This window comes from Rattus norvegicus, chromosome 5 (assembly GCF_036323735.1).
Source record: "Rattus norvegicus strain BN/NHsdMcwi chromosome 5, GRCr8, whole genome shotgun sequence".
NCBI lineage: Eukaryota > Metazoa > Chordata > Mammalia > Rodentia > Muridae > Rattus > Rattus norvegicus.
In genome coordinates, this window is record NC_086023.1 from 98177874 (window position 1) to 98193219 (window position 15346).

Below are 15346 nucleotides of genomic sequence, written 5' to 3' on the forward strand. Positions count from 1 at the left end.
ATCTAAATGAATGTCCAACATCCTTAGTCATCAGGAAAATGCAAATCAAAGCAACCCTGAGATTCCACCTTACACATGTCAGAATGACTAAGATCAAAAACTCAAGTAACAGTAGATGCTGGCAAGGATGTGGAGAAATAGGTCACTCCTCCATTGTTGGTGGGACTAAAAGCTGGTAAAACCAGTCTGGAAATCAGTATTTAGGTTCCTCAGAAAATTGGACATAGTGCTACCTGAGTACCCAGCTATACCACTCCTGGGCATATACCCAAAAGATTCTCCAACATATAAGAAAGACACATGCTCCACTACATTCATAGCAGACTTATTTATAATAGCCAGAAGCTGGAAAAAATCCACATGTTTTTCAACAGAGGAATGAATACAGAAATTGTGGTACAGTTAGATAATGGAGTACTAGCTCAGCTATTAAAAGCAATTACTTTATGAAATTCTTAGGCAAATGGATGGAACTAGAAAATATCATCCTGAGCGAGGTTACCCAATCACAAAAGAACACACGATTTTCACTCACTGATAAGTGGATATTTGTCCAAGATATTGGAATACCCCAGATACAATTTACAAACCACTTGAAGCTCAAGAAGAAGGAAAACCAAAGTGTGGATGTTTCTGCAATCCTTCCTAGAATGAGGAACCAAATACTCATAGGGAGAAATACAGAGACAAAACGTGGAACAGAGACTGAAGGAAAGGCTATCCAGAGACTGCCCCAACTGAGGATCTATCCCACAAACAGTCACTGAACCCAGACACTATTGTGCATGCCAAGAAGTAAATGCTGACAGGAACCTTATCTATCTGTTCCTGAGAGGCTCTGCCAGAGCCTGACAAATATAAAGGTGGATGCTTATAGTTAACCACTGGACTTAGCAAGCAGTTCCCAATGGAGGATTTAGAGAAAAGACTGAAGGAGCTAAAGTGGTTTCCAATCCCATAGGGAGAACAACAATATCAATCAACAAGACACTCTAGAGCTCCCAGGGACAAAACCACCAATCAGTGTGCATGGAGTGACCCCATGGCTCTAGTCTCATATGTAGCAGTGGATAGCCTTGTTAGACATCAATGGAAGGAGAGGCCCTTGGTCCTGTGAAGACTCAATGCCCCATTGTTGGGGAATGCCAGGGTGGGAAGGCAGGTAAGAATGGTTGGGTGGGTAAGGAGCACCCTCACAGAAGTAGAGGGTGGGGGAATTGGATAGGGTGCATCTGGAGGGGAAACCAGGAAAGGGGATAACATTTGAAATAAATAAAAAATATCCAATAAAAATGAGAAACAATAAAACTGTTAATATGGGAGTCTTGGGAGTATTGTCATCCCTTAACACCTCCCTTACCAACATACTCTCTATTATGTATAAATTAGGTAGTTATACAAGAATAGGAGTCCTTGAGGCTTTATCAAAGAGCTTTAGTGGTATATGTTCCTCATCTCATTTCTACCTACATTTACTTGCTCCTTCCTCTACCAGTTGCATTCTCCTTCCATTATTTTGTTTGCCATTTATATCACCTGTTTCCTATCACTGTCTTTCAACCCCCAACTACACCTCCCACCTCCTGCATTGTCACTTTATTATCCCCTGGTTTCTGAGGATATAGATAGCTGCATGCTCACATCTCAAGATTTGAAGCTACAAACCACAGATGGTTGAGAACATGTATGACTTTTCTTCTCAGTCTGTTTGGCCTTGTTATGATCTTTTCTAGTTCCACCAATTGTTCTGCAAATGTCATGTTTCCATTTTTCTTTACAGTTGAGTGGCATTCTGTGGTGTATGGATCTACACTTCATTATCCATTTGTATGTTAGAGGCCATTTTTGTTGTTTTCATTTCCTGAGTATTGTAAATGGTACAGCTATAAATATCACTTATAGAAGAAGGGGGTGGGGTGGGATAGGGAAACCAGGAAAGGGAATAACATTTAAAATGTAAATTAAAAAATCGAAGAAAAAGAAGACAGTTTTTAAAAAAGTATTGAAATTTTTAAAAAATGTACTTACAAAGTACAAGGCCCAGTCTTCAGGATATATGGTGAAAGTGGTAGAATGAAATCATTGTATATATTTATTCTTATATTTTTTGAAGATTATCTTTACTGAATGTGAGATAGCTATACTTACAACAGTGAAAAAGGGTTCCTCCTTTGCCATAACTACCCAGAGATATTTTATCAGTTGCTTTGTTTATCTTAGCCCTTCTGACTAGGGTAAGATTAATTGACATTAAATTGCTAGAGTTTAATGAACACTTCTGTTTTTTATTTGTTAGCTATTTTTATCTTGTCTATTGGGAAATCTGTTTGTAACCCCAGCTCACTTTTTTAAAATTAGATCACTTCTTTAATTGACTCTTTGTTTTTCAATTATTTGTTTATATGTGATATTTTCAATCAGATATATAGCTACAAGGACTCCCCCATGATGTAGGTGTCTTTACTTGATTATATCCTTAGCTGCACAGTTTTCTAGTTTTATGTGATCTCCGTTATCAGTTTTTTGCCTTGTTTCATGGGATAAGAAGTCCTATTTATTAAACCATTTTTACACCTAAGTCTTATATGGTCATGAATATGATTTATTCTCAAACTTTTAGCATTTCAAGTTTCAAATTGAACTCTTTGAAACATGTGGAATCAAATTTGGTGTAGGATGATAGACATGAGTCTAATTTCATTCTTTTGCATGAGAACATCAAGTTTACAGTCACAATTTGCTACAGATGCTCTCTTTGATCCAGTGAATGTCTTTTGCCTCTTTTTCACATGTCAGATGGTTGTATTTACAAATACTCATGTTTGACTCTTAATATCGTTCATTGTTCTGCAAGTCTATTTTAAGCTATCATCATATTGTCTTTGTTTCTATAACTCTAATACACACACACACACACACACACACACACACACACACACACACACACATATATATACTCTGATCATAATTTTCTCTTCCTTGATTCCTTCAAGACCTTACCTAATCCCTTTGACCCTACCCATCCATATCCATCCCTGTCCCCCCAAATAAAGAAAACTTACAACATACACACACACAATAAAGCAAGCAAGCAAACACAAAATCAGAAAACATACATAAGTATAAGATTTTTAAAAATCCCTTAACAGAGAAATGCGAAACAAACAAATAAAATTATGGAAATACCTTCCTTCCTTTCTTTCCTTCTTTTCTTTTCTTTTCTTTTCTTTTCTTTTCTTTTTTTTGTGATCCATCTACTCTGTTCATGGTGCCTGTTCTTAAGTGAGTATATACCAAGTATGACTTTACTGAGAAAAACAACTTTTCTTTTCCATCTGGTTATCCACTACAGATTGGTCCTTGACTACAGATGAGAGCATGTCCATTTCCTTCTCAGTGATGAAACCCTAGCTCATTTGGACCTGTTCAGGGTTTGTGGATACTCACACAGTCTCTGTGATTTTCTGAGCGTGACAGTTTTGTTGTCTCCAGAAGACAATATTTTCTTAGTATCTTCTATGTGCTCTGGCCCTTAAAGTCATTCTGCCTTCTCTTTGACATATCTTCCTGAGACCTAAGGGTGAGAAGCTTGAGGAAGACATCCCACTTAGGACATATTTAAGTTTGGAATGGAATCCTGACAGTGTTCTATTTACTTAGAATTTTTTGGCTACCTTCTATCTTTTTGGGCTCTGTATGAATCATGGGATGTGTTTGTTTTTCCACTTCTATGAGGAATATTGAAATTTTGTTGCTATTTTCTTTTTTCTTTTCTTTTTTTTTTTCGGAGCTGGGGACCTAACCCAGAGCCTCGCGCTTGCTAGGCAAGCACTCTACCACTGAGGTAAATCCCCAACCCCTATGAGGAATATTGAAATTTTGACTTAAACTCCATTTACTCTATAAATTAATTCAAATAAAAATATAATCTTCCACAGTATTAATTCTACTCATTCATGAACAATGTACCTGTCCATGCTCTAGAGTCTTTTTCAATGTGTTCATAAATATGAGGTTTTAACTTCAATTTTTATTAATTAATTATTTTCTATATTTACATCCCAAATGTCCCCCCTGTCTCTGTGCCCCTTACAGAGTTCTTTTTCCTATCCCTCTTCCCCTTCTCCTCTGGGAGGGTGCGACCAACTCCCCCTGTTTCTTTCTTCCCTGGGGCACCACATCTCTATAGGATTAAGCACATCCTCTCCCACTGAGCCAGACAGGATAGTCTTTACAAACATATGTGCCATGGGGCAGGTAGTTGACACTGTTGCTTTTCCTATGGGATTGCCATCCTCTCCAGTACCTTCAATCCTTCCGCTAAACCTTCAATAGGAGTACCAGATCTCAGTTAACTGGTTGCCTGAAAGTGTCCGCGTCTGTCTCAGTTAGTTGCTTGTAGAGCCTCTCAGAGGACAGTCATGCTAGGTTCCTGTCTGCAAACACAATGTAGCATCAATAAGTATCAGAGTTTGGTGTCTGCTTAAGGTAGTTTCAAAGTTGGGCTAGTCACTAGTCTACTGTTCTTTCAGTCTCTGCTCCGTTTTTGTTCCTGAAGTTCTTTTAGACAAAAACACTTTTTGGTTGAAAGTTTTGAAGGTGAATTGGTATCATCATACCTTTGCTAGGGGTTGTCTACCTACTGGAGGTGGCATCTTCAGCTTCCATTGCCCTACAATTGGACATTTCACCCACATTGATTACTAGGAGCTTTCTGGACCAAGGACTCTGGGATTTTTCTAGAGGTCTCCTCTACCCTCTGCTCCTGGCAATTGCATATCTCCATTCATTCTCCTGGCCCTCTGGCTTCTCTTCTGTATACTCCCATACCTAATCATGCACCATTTTCCCCTCCCCCCTTTATGTTCCACCCATGTCCTCCCTCTCTGCTTCCCATAATTATTTTATTCTTCTTTTTCTGAATTGGATTGAAGCATCCTCACTTGACCCTACCTTCTTGTTTAACTTATTAATGTCTATGGTGTATATCATGGGTATCTGTACTTTCTGACTAATATCCACTGATCAGTGAGTACATACAGTATATGTCTTTTTGGGTCAGGGTTAATGTACCTAGGAAAATATTTTCTGGTTCCATTCATTTGCCTGAAAAATTCATGATGTCCTGTTTTTTATATAGCTGAATAGTATCTCATTGTATAAATGAAACACATTTTCTGTATCCATTCTTCTGTTGAGGTATATCTGGGTTGTTTCGAGTTTCTAGCTATTACAAATAAGGCTGCTATGAGCATAGTGGAGCACGTGTTCCTGTAGAACGGTGGAGCATCTTTTGAGTATATGCCAAAGAGTAGTATACCTGGGTCTTCAATTAGAACTATTTCTAGTTGAAATAGAAACCTCTAGTTTTTGGAGGAACCACTGACTTCCATAGTGGTTGTCTCAGTTTCTAATCCATCAGCTGTGGAGAAGTATTACCCTATCTCTACAGCCTCACCAGTATGTGCTATGTCTTGAATTTTTGTTCTTGGTCATTCTGATTAGAGAATGACATCCGAGTTTGTTGCTGGGTGGTGCTTTTCAGAGGATAGAAATGCTAGACTCTTGTCTGCAAGCATAACAAAGTATTGGTGCTTTTCCATGGGATGTATATCATGTTGGGTCAATTATTGCTTTCCCATTCCCTCAGTCTCTGTTTCATCCTCTATGCCTGAACTTTTGCAGACAGGATAAATATTGGATCATAAGTTTTGTGAGTTGGTTGATGTCCCTATTGCTCCATTAGGGTTTCTGCCTATCTACAGGAGGAAGCCAATTCATCTCTACCCATATCTCCAATGCTGAGGGTCACATGTAAGGAAACCCCCATTGATTCTTGTGCGCTTCCCTTCCTCCCAGATCTCTGTCTCATTTTGGAGATGCCCTTATCTAACCACCCCTAACAGTTGCAGATTTCCATTCATTCTAATGGCCATACAGTCATCTCACCTGTCTCTTCCCACATTGGAACCTGAGCACCTCCGTTCCTCTCCCATAACCTCCCTCACCCATCTTCCTCCCTCCATGTGCTTCTCATGGCTATTTTATTTCCTCTTCTAAGGGAGATTTAAGCATTCTCCCTTGTACCTTGCTCCTTGTTAGCTTCTTTGGGTCTGTGGAGTATAACATGGGTATTCTATATTTTACGGCTAATATCCACTTATAAGTGGGTAAAATATATGTCCTTTTGGGACTGGGTTACCTCACTCAGATCCATCCATTTGCCTATAAAATTCATTATGTCTTTGTTTTTAATAGTTGAATAGTATTCCATTGTATAGATATTCCACAATTTCTTTATCCATTCATCAACTGGAGGATTTCTAGGTTGTTTCAAGGTTCTGGCTATTATGAATAAAGATATTATGAACACAGTTGATAAAGTGTCTTTGTGGGACGATAAAGAATTTTGGGGTAGATGCTGAGGAGTGTTATATCTGAGTCTTGAGGTAAAACTATTCTGTTTTCTGAGAAATCACCATATTGATATCCAGAGTGGTTGAACAAGTTTGCACTCCCACCCTCAGTGAAGGAGTATTCCCCATGTTCCACATCCTGGCCAGAATGAGCTGTCACTTTAGTATTTGATCTTAGCCATTGTGGACAGCACAGTATGCAATCTCCAAGTTGTTTTGATTTACATTTTTTCTATGACTAAGGTATTTGAACATTTATTTATGGTCTTCTGGGAAATTTGAAATCCTCTGTTGAGAATGTTTAGATCTGTACACCAGTTTTAAATTGGGTTGTTTGGGTAGTTGTTGTTTAAGTTCTTGAGCTTCAGTATAAATTTTGGATGTTAGCCCTCTGTAAGATGTAGAATTGGAGAAGATTCTTTCCCAATCTCTGGGCTGCCTTTTTGTGCCATCGACAGTAAGTGTCTTTGTTTAGCTTGAAGAAGATTTTTTCTTCTATGATCATATTAATAATTTGGTCTATACTATTAACCTGAGATTCTTCTCCATTATTTGTGCTTATAGCTCAAAGTTTTGCTCTTTTTACCTTGTCCCACATTTCTTGTATATTCATTACCTATACTTAAAAAAACCCATATCCTTTACTTGATTTAGAACATCTTTAATTTATCTTGAATGCTGATATACTATATTCTCTTGGCTCATTTTTCTATTAAGGCTTTTTCCCAAGGTTTTGATCAAGATATGAGTTTTTAATGTCCATCTTCATTTCAGTTACTGTTCTGTTCCATGTTTCTATCATTTTAGCAAATAAAGTTTCCAAATCGTAAGTTATTTTCATAACTTGATTCATCAATGTTCTTACATTTTATGGGATATCACTTAAGTATTTATGATTTTCTTCTTGCAATCCAATGACATGTTTGTTTCTTTCCTAAGGTCCTTAAAATCTTTGATAAAATTTATTGGTTTTTTTAAATTATATATATATATATGTGTGTGTGTGTGTGTGTATATACATATGTGTGTGTGTGTTTGTGTGTATTGGTAGCTCCCATTAAAGAATAATTCTCTTGTTTTATTTCTAGGCAGGGTGTTTTGACTGTTCATGTCATTTGTTTTGCAGTTTTACCTGGGCATGAGGCTGTCTTTTCTTTCATTTTGTATCTAATGTGATAATTTGGCTTTCCTTTGATTAAGGCAGTCCAAAGAATGTATGACCTGAATGAGACAAGTCGAAGGTGTTTAATTTGAGTAAGTAAAGATAGCTCTCAAACTGTGGGTTTTGGGGTTTCGCCTGTGTTTGAGTCTGTGGCTTACAACAGAGGGAAGAAGTAGAGTGAAAATGAGCTACTTACCCATTAAAGGTAGCACTGGAAGAAAGTAGGTTTCAGAACCCTGTATCTGAGTAAGGTCTCTGGGTACAGATAGGTGAGGCATGATAGAGAATGCTTAGTGTGATTAGAAAGGGTGAAAGAAATTAAACCAGCATGGGCTTCTCAAGGAAATAGTGGATTTGATGGACATAGACTGGAAACAGGCTTGTGGCTTTTCAAGGAGCCGAGATGGACGGCAAAGGGAAGAAGTAACTTCCAGGCAAAAATGCTTCAGAAATTAAGAGGATTCATGACTACAGTTCAGGAATTAGGCTTGCTGATTTTGAGATGGAGGTGAATTAATGAGAGAAGGAAAAGGAAAATACTGACCCATGAAATGTGACTTACACAGAAAGTGGATTCCTGGGCCATGGTTCTGGATCTAGATCAGAAAACCTGACTTACACACAGGATATGTTTGTAGCCTAAAGTCTGAAACTAGGTTTGTTGGTTGCCATTGGCCCTTTCTGTCCCTTCTTCCCTTTCTTTCTTGCTTCCTTTCCTCCTTTTTTTCTTCCCATTCTTCCATTTTAAAATGTGAAAAAGCTATAGGATGACATTATAATTTATGCAGTATTTAGCATATGAAAGTGTTTGAACTTCTAGTCTTCCTTAAAAAAATATGGATCCAAGTGCAAACTGGTAAAAATGCATATAAAAATGTAATAACACATATTGTAATGCAGAATTATTAACTATTTTTAAAACAACAATTGGTTGATCAAACTTCTGTACATAATAAAAGATTTTGTTATAAAATCCCATTACATAAAGCAATAGTTAATATTGATTAATTCATTAATGAAATAAATTAAAATAAGAAACATTTTGAGCTATGGGATTAAAATACCCAAGATTATTGGATGAATTTCCTGAAAATATAGGTTATGTATGTGTTGATTTTCATGCTCTCTTCTCTTTACTGGTGTCCTAATTGGTCATCTATCACATTACTAATACAGAAGTGATCGTGAGTGTCATCCCACTGTGTGATATTAATGTGACCCTGTGCTGTGTAAATTAAGCACTCTATGGGAATTTATTATAGCTCTCAGAACAGCATGAGTGTGATTTAAGTCTCCTTTACTCAAAAGCATCTGAAATTATAATTCATTTATTGCTTAATCTTTTATAAATTGCCTACATGACCACATTAGGCATATTTTGTTTTAAAACCAAAATAATTGGAAAGAAAATACTAATTTGGCCATGCTTATCATTTCAATTTTTCTACAGTGCTGACTCTTAATGATGATTTGCAAGTCATTTCCATGTTTTAACCTCTTTCAATTGCAGTCCGCATGGCTGGGGATGTGTAATATCTGGTGTGCTTGACAGCAGGAGGCCTGAATGCCAAATAAGGAACCTATTTTCCAAATAACTGCTGATGCGTTGAGCATCACATATACTCACAACTGCCAGCAGCTTTTCTGAATGACTTATTGTAAACCCTCTGCATATTATTTTCTAATTTACAGGAAATTTACTTAATAGCTGTGGCTCTTTCTCATACTTTTCATTGCCAGGCATGAAATTAATGCAGAAATTATTTTCTGAAATGCTAGGAGAATCCCTTTGTTTCTCAGCATATCCTCCGCAGCAGCTCCTAGTCTATGTCAAACAGTCATGCAGTAATTTGGGTATATACATACAACAGTAAAATTTTGAAACAATAAAGCAAAACAATAGAGATAATGTGTGAAAACAGAGGTGGGTTTTGCACAAACATGAAGGAAATCATCAGGGCAGGAGAGCAGGAATGGATAATAAGATTAAAGATGGTATACTGCTATGTCTATGCTTGGCCCATGGAATGTCTCTATTTGGAGGTGTGGCCTTTTTGGAATAGGTGTGTCACTGTGTACTTGGGCTATAATACCCTCTTCCTAGCTGCCTGGATGTCATCTTCCCTTAGAAGCCTTCAGATAAAGATCTGAACTTTCAGCTCTACTTGTACTATGCCTGCCTGGTTGCTGCCATGCTCCTGCCTTTTTGATAATGGAATGAACCTCTAAACCTGCAAGGTAGCCCTAATTAAGCTTGTTCTTTATAAGACATGCCTTGAGCAGATCTCTGCTCCCAGACCCGGTGAGAGAGAGACCCAACCGCCTGGTCAGGTGGGCACTCCTGAGGCTGCAGAGCAGAAGAGACCACCAACACTGCTCACCCCTGCCCACATCCCTGGCCCAAGAGGAAACTGTATAAGGCCTCTGGGCTCCCGTGGGGGAGGGCCCAGGAGCTGCAGGACCCCTGCGCCTGAGACACCGCCGGACCCTGAAAGAAACAGACCTGATAAACAGTTCTCTGCACCCAAATCCCGTGGGAGGGAGAGCTAAACCTTCAGAGAGGCAGACAAGCCTGGAAAACCAGAAGAGACTGCTCCCTGCACACACATGTCGGACGCCAGAGGAAAAAGCCAAAGACCATCTGGAACCCTGGTGCACTGAAGCTCCCGGAAGGGGCGGCACAGGTCTTCCTGGATGCTGCCACTGCAGAGAGCCCGTGGGCAGCACCCCATGAGCGAACTTGAGCCTCAGGACCACAGGTAAGACCAAATTTTCTGCTGCAAGAAAGCTGCCTGGTGAACTCAAGACACAGGCCCACAAGAACAGCTGAAGACCTGTAGAGAGGAAAAACTACACGCCCGAAAGCAGAACACTCTGTCCCCAAAACTGACTGAAAGAGAGGAAAACAGTTCTACAGCACTCCTGACACACAGGCTTATAGGACAGTCTAGCCACTGTCAGAAATAGCAGAACAAACTAACACTAGAGATAATCTGATGGCGAGAGGCAAGCGCAGGAACACAAGCAACAGAAACCAAGACTGCATGGCATCATCGGAGCCCAATTCTCCCACCAAAGCAAACACGGAATATCCAAACACACCAGAAAAGCAAGATCTAGTTTCAAAATCATATTTGATCATGATGCTGGAGGACTTCAAGAAAGACATGAAGAACTCCCTTAGAGAACAAGTAGAAGCCTACAGAGAGGAATCACAAAAATCCCTGAAAGAATTCCAGAAAAACATAAATAAACAAGTAGAAGCCCATAGAGAGGAGACACAAAAATCCCTGAAAGAATTCCAGGAAAACACAATCAAACAGTTGAAGGAATTAAAAATGGAAATAGAAGCAATCAAGAAAGAACACATGGAAACAACCCTGGATATAGAAAACCAAAAGAAGAGACAAGGAGCTGTAGATACAAGCTTCACCAACAGAATACAAGAGATGGAAGAGAGAATCTCAGGAGCAGAAGATTACATAGAAATCATTGACTCAACTGTCAAAGATAATGTAAAGCAGAAAAAGCTACTGGTCCAAAACATACAGGAAATCCAGGACTCAATGAGAAGATCAAACCTAAGGATAATAGGTATAGAAGAGAGTGAAGACTCCCAGCTCAAAGGACCAGTAAATATCTTCAACAAAATCATAGAAGAAAACTTCCCTAACCTAAAAAAAGAGATACCCATAGACATACAAGAAGCCTACAGAACTCCAAATAGATTGGACCAGAAAAGAAACACCTCCCGTCACATAATTGTCAAAACACCAAACGCACAAAATAAAGAAAGAATATTAAAAGCAGTAAGGGAAAAAGGTCAAGTAACATATAAAGGGAGACCTATCAGAATCACACCAGACTTCTCGCCAGAAACTATGAAGGCCAGAAGATCCTGGACTGATGTCATACAGACCCTAAGAGAACACAAATGCCAGCCCAGGTTACTGTATCCAGCAAAACTCTCAATTAACATTGATGGAGAAACAAAGATATTCCATGACAAAACCAAATTTACACAATATCTTTCCACAAATCCGCAACTACAAAGGATAATAAATGGTAAAGCCCAACATAAGGAGGCAAGCTATACCCTAGAAGAAGCAAGAAACTAATCGTCTTGGCAACAAAACAAAGAGAATGAAAGCACACAAACATAACCTCACATCCAAATATGAATATAAAGGGAAACAATAATCACTATTCCTTAATATCTCTCAATATCAATGGCCTCAACTCCCCAATAAAAAGACATAGATTAACAAACTGGATACGCAACGAGGACCCTGCATTCTGCTGCCTACAGGAAACACACCTCAGAGACAAAGACAGACACTACCTCAGAGTGAAAGGCTGGAAAACAACTTTCCAAGCAAATGGTCAGAAGAAGCAAGCTGGAGTAGCCATTCTAATATCAAATAAAATCAATTTCCAACTAAAAGTCATCAAAAAAGATAAGGAAGGACACTTCATATTCATCAAAGGAAAAATCCACCAAGATGAACTCTCAATCCTAAATATCTATGCCCCAAATACAAGGGCACCTACATACGTAAAAGAAACCTTACTAAAGCTCAAAACACACTTTGCACCTCACACAATAATAGTGGGAGATTTCAACACCCCACTCTCATCAATGGACAGATCATGGAAACAGAAATTAAACAGTGATGTCGACAGACTAAGAGAAGTCATGAGCCAAATGGACTTAACGGATATTTATAGAACATTCTATCCTAAAGCAAAAGGATATACCTTCTTCTCAGCTCCTCATGGTACTTTCTCCAAAATTGACCATATAATTGGTCAAAAAACGGGCCTCAACAGGTACAGAAAGATAGAAATAATCCCATGCGTGCTATCGGACCACCACGGCCTAAAACTGGTCTTCAATAACAATAAGGGAAGAATGCCCACATATACGTGGAATTGAACAATGCTCTACTCAATGATAACCTGGTCAAGGAAGAAATAAAGAAAGAAATTAAAAACTTTTTAGAATTTAATGAAAATGAAGATACAACATACTCAAACTTATGGGACACAATGAAAGCTGTGCTAAGAGGAAAACTCATAGAGCTGAGTGCCTGCAGAAAGAAACAGGAAAGAGCATATGTCAGCAGCTTGACAGCACACCTAAAAGCTCTAGAACAAAAAGAAGCAAATACACCCAGGAGGAGTAGAAGGCAGGAAATAATCAAACTCAGAGCTGAAATCAACCAAGTAGAAACAAAAAGGACCATAGAAAGAATCAACAGAACCAAAAGTTGGTTCTTTGAGAAAATCAACAAGATAGATAAACCCTTAGCCAGACAAACAAGAGGACACAGAGAGTGTGTCCAAATTAACAAAATCAGAAATGAAAAGGGAGACATAAGTACAGATTCAGAGGAAATTCAAAAAATCATCAGATCTTACTATAAAAACCTATATTCAACAAAATTTGAAAATCTTCAGGAAATGGACAATTTCCTAGACAGATACCAGGTATCGAAGTTAAATCAGGAACAGATAAACCAGTTAAACAACCCCATAACTCCTAAGGAAATAGAAGCAGTCATTAAAGGTCTCCCAACAAAAAGAGCCCAGGTCCAGACGGGTTTAGTGCAGAATTCTATCAAACCTTCATAGAAGACCTCATACCAATATTATCCAAACTATTCCACAAAATTGAAACAGATGGAGCCCTACCGAATTCCTTCTACAAAGCCACAATTACTCTTATACCTAAACCACACAAAGACCCAACAAAGAAAGAGAACTTCAGACCAATTTCCCTTATGAATATCGACGCAAAAATACTCAATAAAATTCTGGCAAACCGAATTCAAGAGCACATCAAAACAATCACCCACCATGATCAAGTAGGCTTCATCCCAGGCATGCAGGGATCGTTTAATATACGGAAAACCATCAAAGTGATCCATTATATAAACAAACTGAAAGAACAGAACCACATGATCATTTCATTAGATGCTGAGAAAGCATATGACAAAATTCAACACGCCTTCATGATAAAAGTCCTGGAAAGAATAGGAATTCAAGGCACATACCTAAACATAGTAAAAGCCATATACAGCAAACCAGTTGCTAACATTAAACTAAATGGAGAGAAACTTGAAGCAATCCCACTAAAATCAGGGACTAGACAAGGCTGCCCACTCTCTCCCTACTTATTCAATATAGTTCTTGAAGTTCTAGCCAGAGCAATCAGACAACAAAAGGAGATCAAGGGGATACAGATCGGAAAAGAAGAGGTCAAAATATCACTATTTGCAGATGACATGATAGTATATTTAAGTGATCCCAAAAGTTCCACCAGAGAACTACTAAAGCTGATAAACAACTTCAGCAAAGTGGCTGGGTATAAAATTAACTCAAATAAATCAGTTGCCTTCCTCTATACAAAAGAGAAACAAGCCGAGAAAGAAATTAGGGAAACGACACCCTTCATAATAGACCCAAATAATATAAAGTAACTCGGTGTGACTTTAACCAAGCAAGTAAAAGATCTGTACAATAAGAACTTCAAGACACTCAGGAAAGAAATTGAAGAAGACCTCAGAAGATGGAAAGATCTCCCATGCTCATGGATTGGCAGGATTAATATAGTAAAAATGGCCATTTTACCAAAAGCAATCTACAGATTCAATGCAATCCCCATCAAAATACCAATCCAATTCTTCAAAGAGTTAGACAGAACAATTTGCAAATTCATCTGGAATAACAAAAAACCCAGGATAGCTAAAGCTATCCTCAACAATAAAAGGACTTCAGGGGGAATCACTATCCCTGAACTCAAGCAGTATTACAGAGCAATAGTGATAAAAACTGCATGGTATTGGTACAGAGACAGACAGATAGACCAATGGAATAGAATTGAAGACCCAGAAATGAACCCACACACCTATGGTCACTTGATTTTTGACAAAGGAGCCAAAACCATCCAATGGAAAAAAGATAGCATTTTCAGCAAATGGTGCTGGTTCAACTGGAGGGCAACATGTAGAAGAATGCAGATCGATCCATGCTTATCACCCTGTACAAAGCTTAAGTCCAAGTGGATCAAGGACCTCCACATCAAACCAGACACACTCAAACTAATAGAAGAAAAACTAGGGAAGCATCTGGAACACATGGGCACAGGAAAAAATTTCCTGAACAAAACACCAATGGCTTATGCTCTAAGATCAAGAATCGACAAATGGGATCTCATAAAACTGCAAAGCTTCTCTAAGGCAAAGGATACTGTGGTTAGGACAAAACGGCAACCAACAGATTGGGAAAAGATCTTTACCAATCCTACAACAGATAGAGGCCTTATATCCAAAATATACAAAGAACTCAAGAAGTTAGACCGCAGGGAAACAAATAACCCTATTAAAAAATGGGGTTCAGAGCTAAACAAAGAATTCACAGCTGAGGAATGCCGAATGGCGGAGAAACACCTAAAGAAATGTTCAACATCTTTAGTCATAAGGGAAATGCAAATCAAAACAACCCTGAGATTTCACCTCACACCAGTGAGAATGGCTAAGATCAAAAACTCAGGTGACAGCAGATGCTGGCGAGGATGTGGAGAAAGAGGAACACTCCTCCATTGTTGGTGGGATTGCAGACTGGTAAAACCATTCTGGAAATCAATCTGGAGGTTCCTCAGAAAATTGTACATTGAACTGCCTGAGGATCCAGCTATACCTCTCTTGGGCATATACCCAAAAGATGCCTCAACATATAAAAGAGACACGTGCTCCACTATGTTCAT

General features: G+C 38.6%; 1 long non-coding RNA gene across 6 annotated transcripts in view; it reads right to left on the bottom strand.

Annotated features, from left to right (window-relative positions):
• The window catches only part of LOC102555669 (uncharacterized), a 117730-nt gene that overhangs the window by 52067 nt on the left and 50317 nt on the right, over window positions 1–15346 (bottom strand). For 5 of the 6 annotated variants that reach the window (XR_010051850.1, XR_010051852.1, XR_005504813.2 and 2 more), the window contains one exon: window positions 4307–4436. This is a non-coding gene — a long non-coding RNA (uncharacterized LOC102555669). Of the gene's footprint in view, window positions 1–3447; window positions 3805–4306; window positions 4437–15346 lie in introns of those variants that run through there. The other variant, XR_592564.4, reaches the window with a different exon arrangement.